This window comes from Triticum dicoccoides, chromosome 3B (genome assembly GCF_002162155.2).
Source record: "Triticum dicoccoides isolate Atlit2015 ecotype Zavitan chromosome 3B, WEW_v2.0, whole genome shotgun sequence".
Taxonomy (NCBI): domain Eukaryota; kingdom Viridiplantae; phylum Streptophyta; class Magnoliopsida; order Poales; family Poaceae; genus Triticum; species Triticum dicoccoides.
The window spans coordinates 318,900,524-318,916,765 of NC_041385.1; positions in this window are offsets into that span (position 1 = coordinate 318,900,524).

Genomic DNA, 16,242 nt, shown 5'->3' on the forward strand with positions numbered 1-16,242 from the left:
ACCCCGAGCTACCCCTCCTCCATGAAACCGTGCCCTATATAAAGCCCAACCTCTCCTCGTTCAAACCCCCCCAAAAAAACTACCCAAACTCCCACCATAGCTCGTCCCCTCGCCGTCCCGATTTCGCTCCTGCCGCCGTCGTTCATCGCCGCCGTCGTTCATCACCGCCACCGCCGCTGGTGAGCCACCCACTGCCCCCAAGCTCCTCCAACCTAACCCCCTCAACCCCACGCACCCCTCTGACATCTTTTCATCACCCAGGAACCACCAGAACTGCCCCCCGATCATCACCACACTTCGCCGGAGCCGCGGAGCACCCGAGCTTCGTCGTCATCGTCCCGGTATCCTCCGACGTCCCCAAGCTCTAGCGACTCCACCACCGTCTCCGCCTTGCTCTGCCACGTTGCCCTGACTTCTCCACCGTCGCCCTGGACCACCGGAGCCCCTCCGCCACCGACGCCCAAGCTGCCGCCATCATCCCGTTCATCGCCGCCGACCGTTGTAAGCCCGAGCTCCCCTTCGTCGCTCGATTTCCAATCTACGGTTTAGATTAGATCTGCGAAGGGGAATGGTTTTTTTAGTTATAGACGGTGTTAGGTATGGTTTTATTCGGTTTAGTTACCAGTTCAGTTAGATCGGACCGTTCAGGTTTTCCTGTTTAGCCGCGGGCACATCTTAGTTATATTATGCCTGAGTGATAGATAGGCCAGTCGCGTCTATTTTTCTTTTTCTTTTCAGTTTACTTTTTGTTTTTATTAGAACAGTTCTGTTTTTGGTATTTGGGGTCAATGTTGCAGGAGGATGGGGGTATTGATGAAGATGTGAACCATCGAATCAAAGCCGGATGGATGAAGTGGCGCCAAGCTTCTGGCATTCTCTGTGACAAGAGAGTGCCACAAAAGCTAAAAGGCAAGGTCTACAGGACGGCGGTTCGACCTGCAATGTTGTATGGCACGGAGTGTTGGCCGACTAAAAGGCGACATGTTCAACAGTTAGGTGTGGCGGAGATGCGTATGTTGAGATGGATGTGTGGCCACACGAGGAAGGATCGAGTCCGGAATGATGGTATACGAGATAGAGTTGGGGTAGCACCAATTGAGAAGAAGCTTGTCCAACATCGTTTGAGATGGTTTGGGCATATTCAGCGCAGGCCTCCAGAAGCTCCAGTGCATAGCGGACGGCTAAAGCGTGCGGATAATGTCAAGAGAGGGCGGGGTCGACCGATTTTGACATGGGAGGAGTCCGTTAAGAGAGACCTGAAGGATTGGAGTATTGACAAAGAGCTAGCTATGGACAGGGGTGCGTGGGAGCTTGCTATCCATGTGCCAGGGCCATGAGTTGGTTGCGAGATCTTATGGGTTTCACCTCTAGCCTACCCCAACTTGTTTGGGACTAAAGGCTTTGTTGTTGTTGTATTAGAATAGTTCTGTTTTTGTTTTAGCTATATCTTTTAGTTGGTTTATTGTTTTTAGTTGATTCTTTTTTTGTTAGTTTACAAATTTCTTGTAGTTTCAGAAGAAAATATGTTTAGCCATGTTTATATTAATAAAAATAGTTTTATATTAGTTTTAGTTAGATTAGTTTTTCTGCCATAAATTGAGCTAGAATAATTTTATTTTAGTGATTCTTTTTGCTACTGCTTAGTTTTGCCCATGCATATCAGTAGGAACTTGTTCGAGTTTTAGTCAAAATAAAGCTTTTCTAGTTTTATTTAACTTGCTAATGTTTTCCTACTGTTCTAGTTGCTAGATAATTTTATTTTTCCTATGTTATAATTTATTTTAGATTAGTTTCTGTAATTACAAGGATGAACTTTCATTCATAGTAGAATAAAAGGTTTTATTTTATTTCTTTGCTGGAATTGTTTTAGGCATAATAGGAGTTGTATAATAGCTTTTAATGTGCTTCCTTTTGCACCTAGATTGTATGTTGTTTTCCTTTCTGTTAGCCAGCTAATCCCATGTTTAGGTTCTGTTAAGAAAAGTTTTAGTAGGGTAAAATTGTTTTCTTAGTTGTTGCTTGAAGTGGTGCAAACCTTGATTTGCTTTTCTCTGAGTTTTTTTTGCTTTTGGTTTGAGTGCTTGGGTGTTTTACTTTAACTTTCTGTTATGTTATATTATGTTATACTTATTTGTGCTATTGTTTGACTAGGTAGAATTCCGGGAGTGCGAGGCCTGCTATTACGAGTCACTAGCTTTCGAAGACCGTCAACCAGGCAAGTCAATTGATCATGTTTTACAATGCCTATGATTTTATTGCATTAGAAGTATTCCTCCCCACCATGCATGCAGTAGGAAAATTTTAAGTTATGTTCTTGAGTAGTATCATGAGGCACGATGAACCCTTTCCCCTTGTTACCAATGCCCGGGACGATTTAGTTGATTGCTATGCTTTTGTAGACGGGGTTAGCCGTGTCCCCGGTTAGAGTGAAGACCTAATCGATTAGCTGTGTCCCCGGTTACGGACAATTTGAGCCTCTGGAAACTTGGAGTATTCCAGATATCTCAACACCAAACTTAATAAATTAATTGAGGGGTTATTTAGTAATTGGGAATGAGACATTGGTTGGCAGAACCATCTCAATAACTACCAACATTTTGTAGTAATTGCAAACAAGTCCTTTTGTTGTAGGGAAAAACTGGCTTTTTCGCAAAAACAAAAAACTTAGAGCCCCGCCCCACAGCCAAATTGCATATAGTGTTAGTAATTTTATTGTTGTTCTCTCTTCATGACTTGCCAGCATATTCAAAAATGCTGACCTACACGGCTGCAACATCTTATGTTGCAGAGGAGTATTCCGATCAGGAATGAGGCTATGATCCACGCTTGGCGATTGCCCTATGGAGTCGGATGGACTCCTATTCATCTACGCTTCCGCAGTTTTATTTAGTTTATTTCTCATGAGTTGGCCTTCGGCTGAATTTATTATCATGTAATAAAGACTCGATATGAGAACCGTATAATATATTCAGGTGTGATTGAACTTTGAATCTTTGCATCAATGTACTGTGTGTGCCAGCATGATCTTGGGATGGTACAGCTACACAGAGACTTGCCCGATTTCGGGTCGGGTCACTACATAAGATCTACATCGTGTCCATGGGCATGAACACAAAGTTCAAGGTCGACTCCCACACTACAAAAAAAGACACATCAGTGTCATTTTGGGACGAACGAAAAAAAATTCTATCATACTTATGACACTTCTATGACTATAATTGTGACAAAACCCGATATCATCATAGATGTGGTGGGCTCCTACTTCTATGACAAAAAATCATGACAGAAAATGGGCTTTTCATCCTGGGTGGGCCGGAGATGCAGCTGCATGACATTCTTTGGGCCGTCCATGACGGAAAAAACCGTGGTAGAAGCGAGGGCGAGGAAAATATCGGGGAGTTCCCGGTTACGATGGGTGGTCGGGGCCAAGCAATGCGCGTTTCTCTCGTACCGTACGCGCATGGGTGTGGGGCGTTGGGCTCTAACTGAACCCGAGTGAGGCATCGCCAAACTGAACCCGAGTGATTGCACTACAGGCTACACGTTACTGAACCCGAGTGATCGAGCGATTCCTTTGCTACTGCTGCTAACTGAAGCCAATCGATGCTGCCTCTGGATGAACAGTGAGCATTGCTGGGGGGTTTGGATGAACAGTGAGCGTTGCTAGGGGGTTTGGATGAATAGGACCCTGTGGTGTTGCTGCTGGATGAACAGGACCTCGGTCGATTGAGCCGGTTGGGCGTGGATGAACAGGACCCCGTGGAGGGCTGGATGAACATGACCCCGTGGAGGGAAGGTTAAACAATAGCCGGTGGAGGGCTGGTTGAACAGTAGCCGGTGGAGGGCTAGTTGAACAGTAGCCCGTGGAGGGGTGGTTGAACAGGAGCCCGTGAAGAGGGTTGGTTGAACAGTAGCCGGTGGAGTAGAGCGTGGTGGAGGCTAGATGAATAGGAGCTCGTGGATGAACAGTCGTAGGTGGAGGCTGGAGGAGGTCGACGGTGGATGAACAGTAGCACGTGGAGGCTGGAGGAGGTCGACGCAGGAGATGAACAGTATCCCGTGGAGTCCCGTTTTGCGGTGCGCCACACCCCTCCCGATGAACAGGACCTCTGTTTCGACTGTAGCACTCCAACACAAGTTCCTTTCCTCTATTTTGCGGTACGCCACACCCCTCCCAATCAACTGGACCCCGTTTCGACCGTAGGAGGTCCACACAAGTCTGTTTCCTCCGTTTTGCGGTACGCCAGACCCCTCCTGATGAACAGGATCCCATTTCGACCGTGGCCGGTTGAACACAAGGCCGTTTCCCCCATTGTGCGGTACGCCAGGCCTTGTTTCCATCGGCTATTCCATCCAAGCCCTCCCATTGAACAGATGACGCATTCCATTTCGACCCAGCCGGTTGGCTCCCCATGAACACGACAACGACGCATTTCGTTCCGACCCAGTCGATTGGCTCCCCATGAACACGACGACGACGCAGTTTCTCTGTTCCGACCCAGCCATGTACACGAGCCCTGGACGTATGTATGCGTGAGTAGGCGTTCGAGACCCTGCCCGTATGTACGTATGTGGCCTTATTTACTTTCTTTCAACCTGGTCGTTGTACGTATGTGTATATGCTACGGGTGCGCCTCTACTACGACACGTGTGCGCCTCTACATCGACCAGTATGTACGTACACATTTGCGACCAGAATGACAATGCTACGTACGCTCGACCAGGTGGGTCCTGACTGTCAGGCACTTCCTTACGTGCGAAGACGTAGCTGGTGGGTCCCAGCAGTCAGGGGGGCAAATCATTTTTTTGCCCGTAATATGGACGCACTTCCTTGCATGCGAAGATGTAGCTGGTGGGTCCTAGCAGTCAGGGGGGAAATGTTTTTTCGCGAAATACAGTGGCCCGTCCGGTGGGTCCCTACTGTCAGGTGGAGGAATAATTATTTTGCACGTAATAAGGAGCCAATTCCTTGTGGCTGCTGTGGACCCAGCTGTCAGCCTATCAACATATAGTGCCTTCCGATGGAAGTCATTCCTTGACCACATTGACCATGCCCCATCAAGAGCACCAGGGCGGTGGACGACCGCGAGGCCTAGGAAGGGGACGATGCGGAGCCGGGGAAGACGCGGCAGTGGATGCCCACGCGTAGAGGAGTATGAGGGTTCACTGGTTCGGCTGCGGTGTGAGGCTGCCGTCACCGCAGAATAACAGGGGGTGTGGGTGATTAGAGGGATGGACTAGCCAGTGGTGGGAGTAGTAGGGGCGGTGAGGCCTCCGCAGCATCACAGTCGGCCACGGGAGTCAGGAGCACGCGGCACGACCGGCGCTGGTTTGGGTGCCTGGAGCAAGAAGACCAGACGTTGAAGAAGCACTACGGCCGTTGGATGGACATCGTATGGTCACTGGAGCTAGAATCGTTCATATTTACTAAGTTGACAAAGCCCTCCGTCCCAGTCAACTTAGTAGGCCCACAAGTCAGCCTCCCACCAAGGTGGGTCCCAGCTAGTAGGGGGGTATTCATTTTTTTGTGCGTAAAAAGGAGGCACTTCCGGTGGGTCCGAGCTAACAACAGGGGGGCGTTTTTTTCGTCAAATATAGAGGCCCTTCTAGTGGGTCCCAGCTGTCAGGTGGAGGAATCATTGTTTTGCGCGTAATAAGGAGGCATTTCCTGGTGTGGGCCCTACTGTCAGCCTCTTCCGATGGTTGTTGTTTGTTGACCATGTTGACCTCGCCGCACCGAGAGCAAAAACGTGATGGACGAGGGCGAGGCCCAGGAAGGGAACCACCCAGAGCCGGCGAAGCCACCGCAACAGATGCCCACGCTGAGGGGAGTACGAGTGCTGACTGGTCGGCTGTGGGGTGAGGTTGACGTTGCCGGAAAATAACAAGATGTGTGGGTGGTTAGAGGGATGGCCTAGCAGTAGCATAGCCAGCCACGGGAGGAGGGAGCAGGCAGTCCCGCCGCGCTGGTTTGGGCGGCTGGAGCAGGAAGATCAGAGATTGAAGAAGCACATAGGCCATTGGATGGACATCCAACAGTCTCTGCTCTATGTTGACTAAGTTGACAAAGCCTTGCGTACGTGTCAAAAAAATTAGGACAGCGTCATCGTCAACCTAGTAGGCCCAGACATCAGCCTCCAAATCTGTGGAAAATAGCATACAGCCCATTAGCCATTATTTTCAATCATTTACAACCCATTTACTAATTCTTAAGGATATTTGAAGCCCATATTCTTTTTATTAGCATTACAGACCATATATTCTGGGCACTGCTAAAAAATTCAACAAAATTTTGCATATTTCGGTGGGGTCTGAACTCTTTTAATCATGAAATTTCGAGTCACCTTAAAAATAATTTTTTTAAAAATTATATCAAAATAAAATTCAAAAAACAATTCTCCTAAAAAAATGCATGAAATTTAGAATCTTAACTAGCAAGATGCCCGTTCTTTGCACGGAACATGAAGATGCATTTGTATGAGTAGTTTATCTTCCGGGTGAAAAGATGATATTTTAATGTAATTACCAGTTGGCTTTGGTTTTTATAAGAGTAGAGAGTAGAGAAATCCTGAAAAAATGATATTTTAATGCAATTGCCGGTTGGATTTGGTTTAAAAGTTTACAGCCCATTTCTTACAATTGCCGGTTGAAAGATTTGCATCCCAGCAGGGCTGAGAAAAGCAAGTAGGCCTCGGTTTTGGTATTCTCCAAAAAAAAGAACTGGGCTAGCCATTTTCAGAAAGAAAAAATATATCAACTAGGCTCGTCATGTGCTTAAATAAAAGCGTAAGCGTGGGCTAGACGGGCCACAGCCCCTGCACAGCGCGCAGTTGAGCTCCATCTCTAAAACTAAAAAAACTGGGCGAGCTGCTGGGTCCCTGGTGTTATCCGCTCGTTGTGTAATTTTCTCGTTTATTGACTACATTGACAATTGCGTGGGACCTAGTTGTCAAACAATTAGGAGGGAGTATTTTTTTTGGCTTGTAATAATGAGGCACCTGCTTGCGAAATGCAATGAACCTGGTGGGTCCCTACTGTCAGCCTCTCCACGTACAGTCATCTCCTAATTCCTATTGGTTGTTGACCATGTTGACAACGCCAGATGACGGCGGGCACATCGAGCGAACTAAGGCGGAGAACGACGGCGAGGCCTCGGACGGGAACAAACAGCAGTCATGGAAGATGCGGCAGTGTAGTGGCAGGTGGAGGGGAGTACGAGGGCAACAACATGCAACTCAAGCATACAAATGGTACAAAAAGCCCAAGGATTAATTGTTCATCAAATTTTTAGACAAAACCCAGATTGAACATGGCAGTAACATCTAACCCAACCACTCTTTTTTGCAGTCACAAACAAATGGATCGGTCTGATCCATAAAATCAACATCCTGTGCAAAAAAATTATTTCAGGATGACTACAACTTGTTGTAAATAGAAGCCGAGCACGTTTAGAAGCCCATTTGTTCACCTGAAACTTCTTTTTTTGTTGTCCAATGTGTCCATCACTGAGAAATCTCTTGCGGTAAAAATTAAGCCTCATGGACAATAGTAACCTCACATTCAACAGGAAGTATGTGACAAAACTTCTGTTTGCCTGGTTGGATGCATATCCTTCCATTGTTATTGTCCTCAAACGAATGCCATGAGAAGTGAGAAAATCCTGGTGCTTATTACACCACCGATTGTTCATATATTTTGCTCCATGTGGTTGTGCCTAAGTAGACATGAAGATTGAAAACAGTTAAGGTCTGAAAAAAGAGTATGTCAAAAGAACGACAGCTGAATAGTTAATTCTAGTACAATATATACGGGCTTTCAATGTGCATGAAATCATCATCTCTATATATAAATTCTCCAGAGATCGAAAGCATCATAGCAAGCCAATAATTATGTTCATCTTGAGAGAATCCAGCAGCATTGATAGGCTATCAATGGACGAACTCTTCATTGAGCATATAACATAATATTAGTACCCAAAGTGTACTCCAAGATGATATAAAACTTATGCACACAAATGAAAAATGCAGCTTATGATTACAAATGTGTAGATGATAATATACGATACCTGAAAAAGTTAAGAGCCAAACACCAACTCCTTGTGATCATTAAACGGGTCACGAATTACACCCAAGGTCTCCAGTTTGGGCGCAGAGACGACAGTTATTTGTGAAGGTCTATAACAATTGTCAAGGAGCAACCTTTGAAGTGAAGGGGCATCTTCGATGATGAGCTGCTGTCCTTCAAAACAAATTCCAATGCTTTTAAGGTGAGGCGACTTTATTTGGAGACAACTGATACAGATTTCTATTCCCAAAATAATCAGCAAGCGCTCCAGGGCAGGGCAACTGGAGTGGATGATGCTGTGCAGTGAGGCCTCCGACAGATAAACCACCATAAGTGAAAGTTTTATTAGCAGCGGGAGTCGAAGCATTTGTACCAGATTGTCTGGTAGATGGCACCGGGCAAAGGTGGCGGTGGGGAGAGAGGAGGAAAACTGTGAGATGGACAACGGTGGTGTGGGCACGAATTCTTGGTGTGTTCGTGGTATGAAACTTTTGTGGTAATGGTACAACTCAAACTGCTTGAGTTTTCCGAATTCAGGGGATGTCAGCCAGGCATCCACCATGCCGGGTATGGACAGCAGGTAGCGTGGCGGGATGCAGAGGCATTGAACGGGGTCCTGCTAGTGAGAGGAGATGATGGCTCTAAGGAGATCAAATTCAGGAAGGACAGATATCTGACGACAGTCGAGAATGAGGGGCCGGTGCGGCATAGAGGGCGCCACCGAGTTGAGAGGACTTGTGTGCAGCAGGAATCCTTGGTGGGGAGAAGCGAGATGATCTCCTCAAGGATGACGTCCGGGAGATCACTGATGCGGTCCACCGGAGATTCTACCGGTTCCTCAGATCCGGGTGGGGGGGCTCACCACTTCTCCCCGCGCTACTGGGTGCAGGATCTACAACCGGCGTCGCCGCTGGTGGGAGCCTCATCTTCTTGGCGTTGGGGCCAGCCGACTCCATTTTCCTAGTGGGCATTGCGCCGAGCTCACGGGTTTGAGCAGAGTAGCCAGAGACAAGCCTAGTGGCAGTGCGAGTGGGGAAGAAGGAGGGTTGGGGATTTCTGTAGGAGTGGAAGAAGAGGAGCAGGCTTTTTCTATACGAGTGAGGAAGAAGGTGAGCAGGGGTTTTCTGGACGAGTGAGGAAGATTGGGGAGCGGGGGCAATTGGGGGGAGACGGAAGCGGGAGAGCGAGTTGTTCGTGTTTATAAGGTCCGCTGCACTAACTACTCGCTTTTTCCCAAGAATCGCTCTCTTCTTTTGTGTTGCTGCATTTCAGCTGGCGTATGAAATTGGCTGACTGGCCATGCATGCAGGATGCATGTGCCCGCCGGCCACTGCATGCGCCTGGTTTGTTACTAGGCCTATTTAATAGGGTGGTTATGGAGTAAATTAAGGAGATTTATTTTCTCTGTGTGCATCTTCTTGGTCTTAGCAATTGGCTCATGGGCCTAATAAACCCGGACAGAGGGAGTATAAGTGGAAGCAAGGAGGAAGGAGGGTTTTTCTGGGAACGCCCCCTCTTCAAGAAATATGGGCTTCTCCTCGCAAAAAACAAAAACAAATGGGCTTTAAGATGGATAGGCTTTTGTATTGGCCCAGTCGGCTACCTGTTTCCGTACTGGAGGGCCTTGTGCTAGAGGCAACCCGAGACACTCTCCAGCTTATTGCCCATTCAAAAAAAAAAGACGCCTCCAGCTTATGCCTACTCATCGATAACCTTTTTCAACTTGGCATCCACCAAATTAGAGGATGCGGTACTGGATGCAGACACTCACATTACACTAAGCTTCAGAAGATACGGTATGCATACTAACATTTAGAAGAACAAAAGTTTAGCATGTTTATGCATCTCAATGATTCACCCTACTATAACCAATACAAAGCTGTCAGAAGGTGTGGAAATAAAGAAAACCGGTCGATGCTTCTCTGAGCAAAGGGCCTCCCTGCGCACGCATTAATTTCCTGGCCATGCTTGTTTCTTCTCAATGTTGCGAGCACTTTGAGCATGTTGGCAACTCCACAGCTAGCTAGCTGCCTCATCTTGCAATTGATGCTGACACATTTGTAGCAAAAACATGAGGCAATAGAGATACTCAACATGAGTCCTTATTGTGCAGTTCCCCTAAAATCATCTTCATTGTCCTGAATCTGAAAAGATAGGAAAATAGTAGCTATACTTAAATGGTGTTGCAAAATAGTAGCACACATCAATAGCTCGGCATGACAAAACATGATCATCTGGATGAAGGGGATACTGACTTGCCCGAGGAAGATTATATATAATTTCATAAGTCCTTGGTTGATTTCCACCTTCGCCTGCACTGCTTGTTTGCTCCTCCACACATGAAAGGATCGTTCCGCACTGCAATCAGCAAGTCAACGTACGAATAAGCTTATTTCATCTTGCGGTGGTCATTGTACCTAGTTGCGAATGTAGGAATACCTGGAGCACCATGAGGTTAGCTGATAGCAGGTAGATGCAGGCATATAATTTTTGTGCGGTGCTACCAAAATTGAGGTTTGTATCCCTTCCCGTTATGAGAATTCTTCTTGAAGTTGGTAGAATGTGACGTCTTATTCTTTGCATCAAACTTGCCTTTCCCCTGAGATTTGTTCTTGTTGTTTTGGGGCTGGTTGGGCTGGAAGTTCTTCTCGTGTACCATGTGGGCACTAGAAGCTCCCTCAGCGACCCGAGCACATGTGTCTTTTGCTCTCGCCTTCTCTTCAAAATCAAGAGTGCTAATGAGATCCAAAACAGAAAACTCATGTCTCTTGTTTTTCAGAGAAGTAGCAAAATCCTTCCACGAAGGTGGAAGCTTGGCAATGATGGTCCCAGCAACAAATTTGTCCGGCAACACACACTTAAAGTACTCAAGTTCCTTAGAGAATGACTGTATCTCATGAGTCTGCTGAACAATAGAGCGCTCATCAGCCATCTTGTAGTCACAAAATTGCTCCATGACGTACAACTCGTTGCCAGTGCCCGAGGGCCCAAATGTGGCCTCGAGCGTAGCCCACATGTCTTTGCCGCTGTCAAACGACATATATGAATCCATAATGGAACCGTCAAGAACACTCAGCAGGGCGGCTTTGAAGAGGGTATCCATGTTCTCAAAAGCTTCATGTTGTGTAGGATTAAGATCGCCTCAGGCTTACCCTTAGTGGCATCATAGCAGTACATGATCTGAAACCAATATACTGCTCGTGTGCGCCACCTTTTATATTGCACCCCCTTAAAAGTAGGCGGCTTCAAAAGTGCAGCAAAACCACTCGGTGTAAATTGCCTATAATCAGGTTTTTGGATTGGGTTGTTGAATATATGAGCAATTTACTATGAGATTTAATCCGAATCAGCAGTAAATAGATCATGACGACAATTGCAAACATCAAAGTAATGATGCGGACTAAACCAGGAGGACAGAATCACATATTGTACAGCGGGAGCAGAATCGCTGTGGTTGATGTTGTCACTCTTGTCGTTGATGAAGAGGTTACCGAGGTCGGGGAAGAAGGCTGTCGTTGAGGAAGTCGTCGCTGGCAGCAGTCACATGAATGTGCTCCCCAAAAACCTGATCGCCCCTCTCCCGTACAGGATCACGAAAGGTGGGGTTCGGAGGACTGTTTTCTCTTCTCACGGTGCACGCCGGAAGGAGGGCTGGAGAAGAATTGTGTGGCGGCGCTAAGATCTCGAACGGTGCGAAACAATATGATACATCAGCGGCTAGGGTAGAGCATGCCAGGTCGGTCGTGCGAGTAAGACCAAGTATAATAGTAGGCCTTTGGCCCCCAAACCCCACGTCCAAGTCAATAATAGCCCCACCAAGGTTTGTCTCAAAAAAAACTGAGTAATTAAGGAGTCCGTTAGTCCCTTTAGTATAAATACTATATCATTAATAATAGCCCCACCTTTTGTCTCACAAAGTATGTTGGGGCTCCTGCTACAACCGGCTACAAGTTTACAACCCGCTTCTCTTCTCTCTCCTTCAACTAAGCACAAATACTATATTTAAATCCTTATAGCCTGCTTATGCAATCTAATTGTAGTACTTGCTCTAAAGTTTCTCTCCACCATGTAGTCTGAAATGCCGGGCGTGCAGTGGGCGGTGCCCTCGGTCGCTGCGCCGCTTCAACGACGGAAGCAGTGAGAGGTCGCGTCGCCCTGACTTGCCATCAATGTGGAGCGGCGGGCTCAGCTAGCGCCCGGCGGGAAGAGCGCGCGGGAGGGAGGAGGGGTTTTTGTTGGGCCAAGAAGGTGAGAAGCCAACTTGGGATCGGTCCGGACGGGGAAATATCATGTGCTCCCATACTCACTAGTAGTTTCATGCATATGACACTAGTCTATGTTACTACCTCTATAGTAACATATCTGTGGTGACAACATGTAGCCGCCTTGATAGACAACGTGCGTAGAAGGAGTAGAGGCGACGAGGGACGCACCACAACGTGGGCACTCTGTACGTGCTCGTGTGCGTCCAGCGTGCGTGTTTTTTCATCGGTGCTAGTAGCTCTAAGGCCGAGGCTGCAGTCGTCTTTGTCTCTGACTAGTCGTTGAGAAACGACGGTAAAGAGGTGTGTCAAGAGATTCATAGGCGCCGTTGTGTGCGAGCTTCGCCGTAGCACGATGAACCAAACGTCGCTGCAGATGGCGCACGCCTCCATGCAACCGAGTGTGTGCGCATGCATGTGTTATTCATGTGCATTCTGTGGCCGAGTGTGTGTGCATGCACGTGTTGTGTATGTGCGTAGTGTGCTCCATGTTGTGCGCGTATGTGCATGAGTTGGATCGGATGGAGTTAGTGCGTTGGCGTGTGTACATGCGTGGTTGCATGCGTCCTGTACATGTGTGGCTCGTTGCGTGGTTATCAATATAAACTATAAAACATCTTCAACTTAGCATCCTGATGTATCGTCTCGAGTGGTTAGCAAAGAGTTCATGTTCTTATATTTGTTTATAGGTGGGCGGGCGGCAAAAAACAGGGGAAAATGCGCAAGGTTCCTTGCAGACGCTCCACCGCGAGGTTACTCCTTCTCAGTCGTCGGGAATCTATGTTCTTCAACTCTTTTTTTGCGTGAGCTTTGTTCATCCTTTTTTCAACACGCGAGACATCTAGCATCAAGGTCCACGTGTCATGCAAGAAAATGGAGATAATCAGATAAGCAGTGCGTAAGTGAGTCGTCCACTTCGATGGCACCTACTATGCAATATTTTTTCTCCTCGATGGCACGTGAATAGTGCACGTAATCAACGACGGAGCACGGGATGGTAGCCATGACATGGTCAGCCCTTTTGAGAGTACGTACTAAATAACTTTGATTTGTCCCGTCAAATTGCAGAACGATGAGAAGCTTGCTTACTACACCTTCTCCCTCGCCAACGCGTGCGCGGTGGATCACATCACGAGGAGGAACTTTTGCTTACAAGCGGTGGACGTGCAACAGTTCATTTCGTGTCAGATTGCCAGAAGTACTACTGTAGAACATTGAGTTCCGGAAGAGGAGAAGAGCTAAGCGCAAGGTGATGTCTACTATGCAACCTTCTCCTTGTAGACGTTGTTGGGCCTCCAAGTGCAGAGGTTTGTAGGACAGTAGCAAATTTCCCTCAAGTGGATGACCTAAGGTTTATCAATTCGTGGGAGGCATAGGATGAAGATGGTCTCTCTCAAACAACCCTGCAACCAAATAACAAAGAGTCTCTTGTGTCCCCAACACACCCAATACAATGGTAAATTGTATAGGTGCACTAGTTCGACGAAGAGATGGTGATACAAGTGCAATATAGATGGTAGATATGAGTATTTGTAATCTGAAAATATAAAAATAGCAAGGTAACAAGTGGTAAAAGTGATCATAAACGGTATTGCAATGCTAGGAAACAAGGCCTAAGGTTCATACTTTCACTAGTGCAAGTTCTCTCAACAATAATAACATAAATGGATCATATAACTATCCCTCAACATGCAACAAAGAGTCACTCCAAAGTCACTAATAGCGGAGAACAAACAAAGAGATTATTGTAGGGTACGAAACCACCTCAAAGTTATCATTTCTGATCGATCTATTCAAGAGTCCGTAGTAAAATAACACGAAGATATTCTTTCCGTTCGATCTATCATAGAGTTCGTACTAGAATAACACCTTAAGACACAAATCAACCAAAACCCTCATGTCACCTAGATACTCCAATGTCACCTCAAGTATCCGTGGGCATGATTAGACGATATGCATCACACAATCTCATATTCATCTATTCAACCAACACAAAGTACTTCAAAGAGTGCCCCAAAGTTTCTACCGGAGAGTCAAGACGAAAACGTGTGCCAACCCCTATGCATAAGTTCACAAGGTCACTGAACCCGCGAGTTGATCACCAAAACATACATCAAGTAGATCACGTGAATATCCCATTGTCACCACAGATAAGCACATGCAAGACATACATCAAGTGTTCTCAAATCCTTACAGACTCAATCCGATAAGATAACTACAAAGGGAAACCTCAATCCATTACAAGAGAGTAGAGGGGGAGAAACATCATAAGCTCCAACTATAATAGCAAAGCTCGCGATACATCAAGATCATGTTGAATCAAGAACGAGAGAGAGAGAGAGATCAAACACATAGCTAGTAGTACATACCCTCAACCCCGAGGGTGAACTACTCCCTCCTCGTCATAGAGAGCGTCGGGATGATGAAGATGGCCACCGGCGAGGGATCCCCCCTTCGGCAGGGTGCCGGAACAGGGTCACGATTGGTTTTTGGTGGCTACAGAGGCTTGCGGCGGCGGAACTCCCGATCTATTGTGTTTTTTCATGTTTTTAGGGTATATGGACATATATAGGCGAAAGAAGTCCGTCAGGGGAGCCACAAGGGTGGGCGGCGCGCCCAGGGGGGAGGGCACGCCCCTGACCCTCATGGCCACCTCGAAGCTTCCCTGACGTCTACTCCAAGTCTCCTGGATTGCTTCCGTTCCAAAAATAACTCTCCCGAAAGGTTTCATTCTGTTTGGACTCCGTTTGATATTCCTTTTCTTCGAAACACTAAAATAGGCAAGAAAACACCAATTTGGGTTGGGCCTCCGGTTAATAGGTTAGTCCCAAAAATAATATAAAAGTGTATAATAAAGCCCATAAACATCCAAAACAGATAATATAATAGCATGAACAATCAAAAATTATATATACATTGGAGACGTATCAAGCATCCCCAAGCTTAATTCCTGCTCGTCCTCGAGTAGGTAAATGATAAAAACATATTTTTGATGTGGAATTCTACCTAGCATATTTCTCAATGTAATTTTCTTTATTGTGGCATGAATGTTCAGATACAAATGATTCAAGATAAAAGTTCATATTGACATAAAAATATTAATACTTCAAGCATACTAACAAAGTAATCATGTCTTCTCAAAATAACATGGCCAAAGAAAGTTATCCCTACAAAATCATATAGTCTGGCTATGCTCTATCTTCATCACACAAAATATTTAATTCATGCACAACCCCTGTTTTAGCCAAGCAATTGTTTCATACTTTAGTATTTTCAAACTTTTTCAATCTTCACGCAATACATGAGCGTGAGCCATGGACATAGCACTATATGTGGAATAGAATGGTGGTTGTGGAGAAGACAAAAAGGAGAAGATAGTCTCACATCAACTAGGCGTATCAACGGGCTGTGGAGATGCCCATTAATAGATATCAATGTGAGTCAGTAGGGATTGCCATGCAACGGATGCACTAGAGCTATAAGTGTATGAAAGCTCAAAAATAAACTAAGTGGGTGTGCATCCAACTTGCTTGATCATGAAGACCTAGGGCATTTTGAGGAAGCCCATCATTGGAATATACAAGCCAAGTTCTATAATGTAAAATTCCCACAAGTATGTGAAAGTGACAACATAGGAGACTCTCTATCATGAAGATCATGGTGCCACTACTAGGAAAAGGGCTATAGATGGGATGGACACTAATGGCGCACTGTACATGTGGTGTGCCATTACTAAATACTAATGGCGCACCATGTGTTGGTGCGCCATTAGTGTGCAAATACTAATGGCGCACCACATCCCACGGTGCGCCATTAGTAAAAAAAGAAATTCAAAACTACTAATGGCGCACCGTGGGAGTGGTGTGCCATTACTAGTTGAACTAGTAATGGTGCACCATCCCGCGGTGCGCCATTA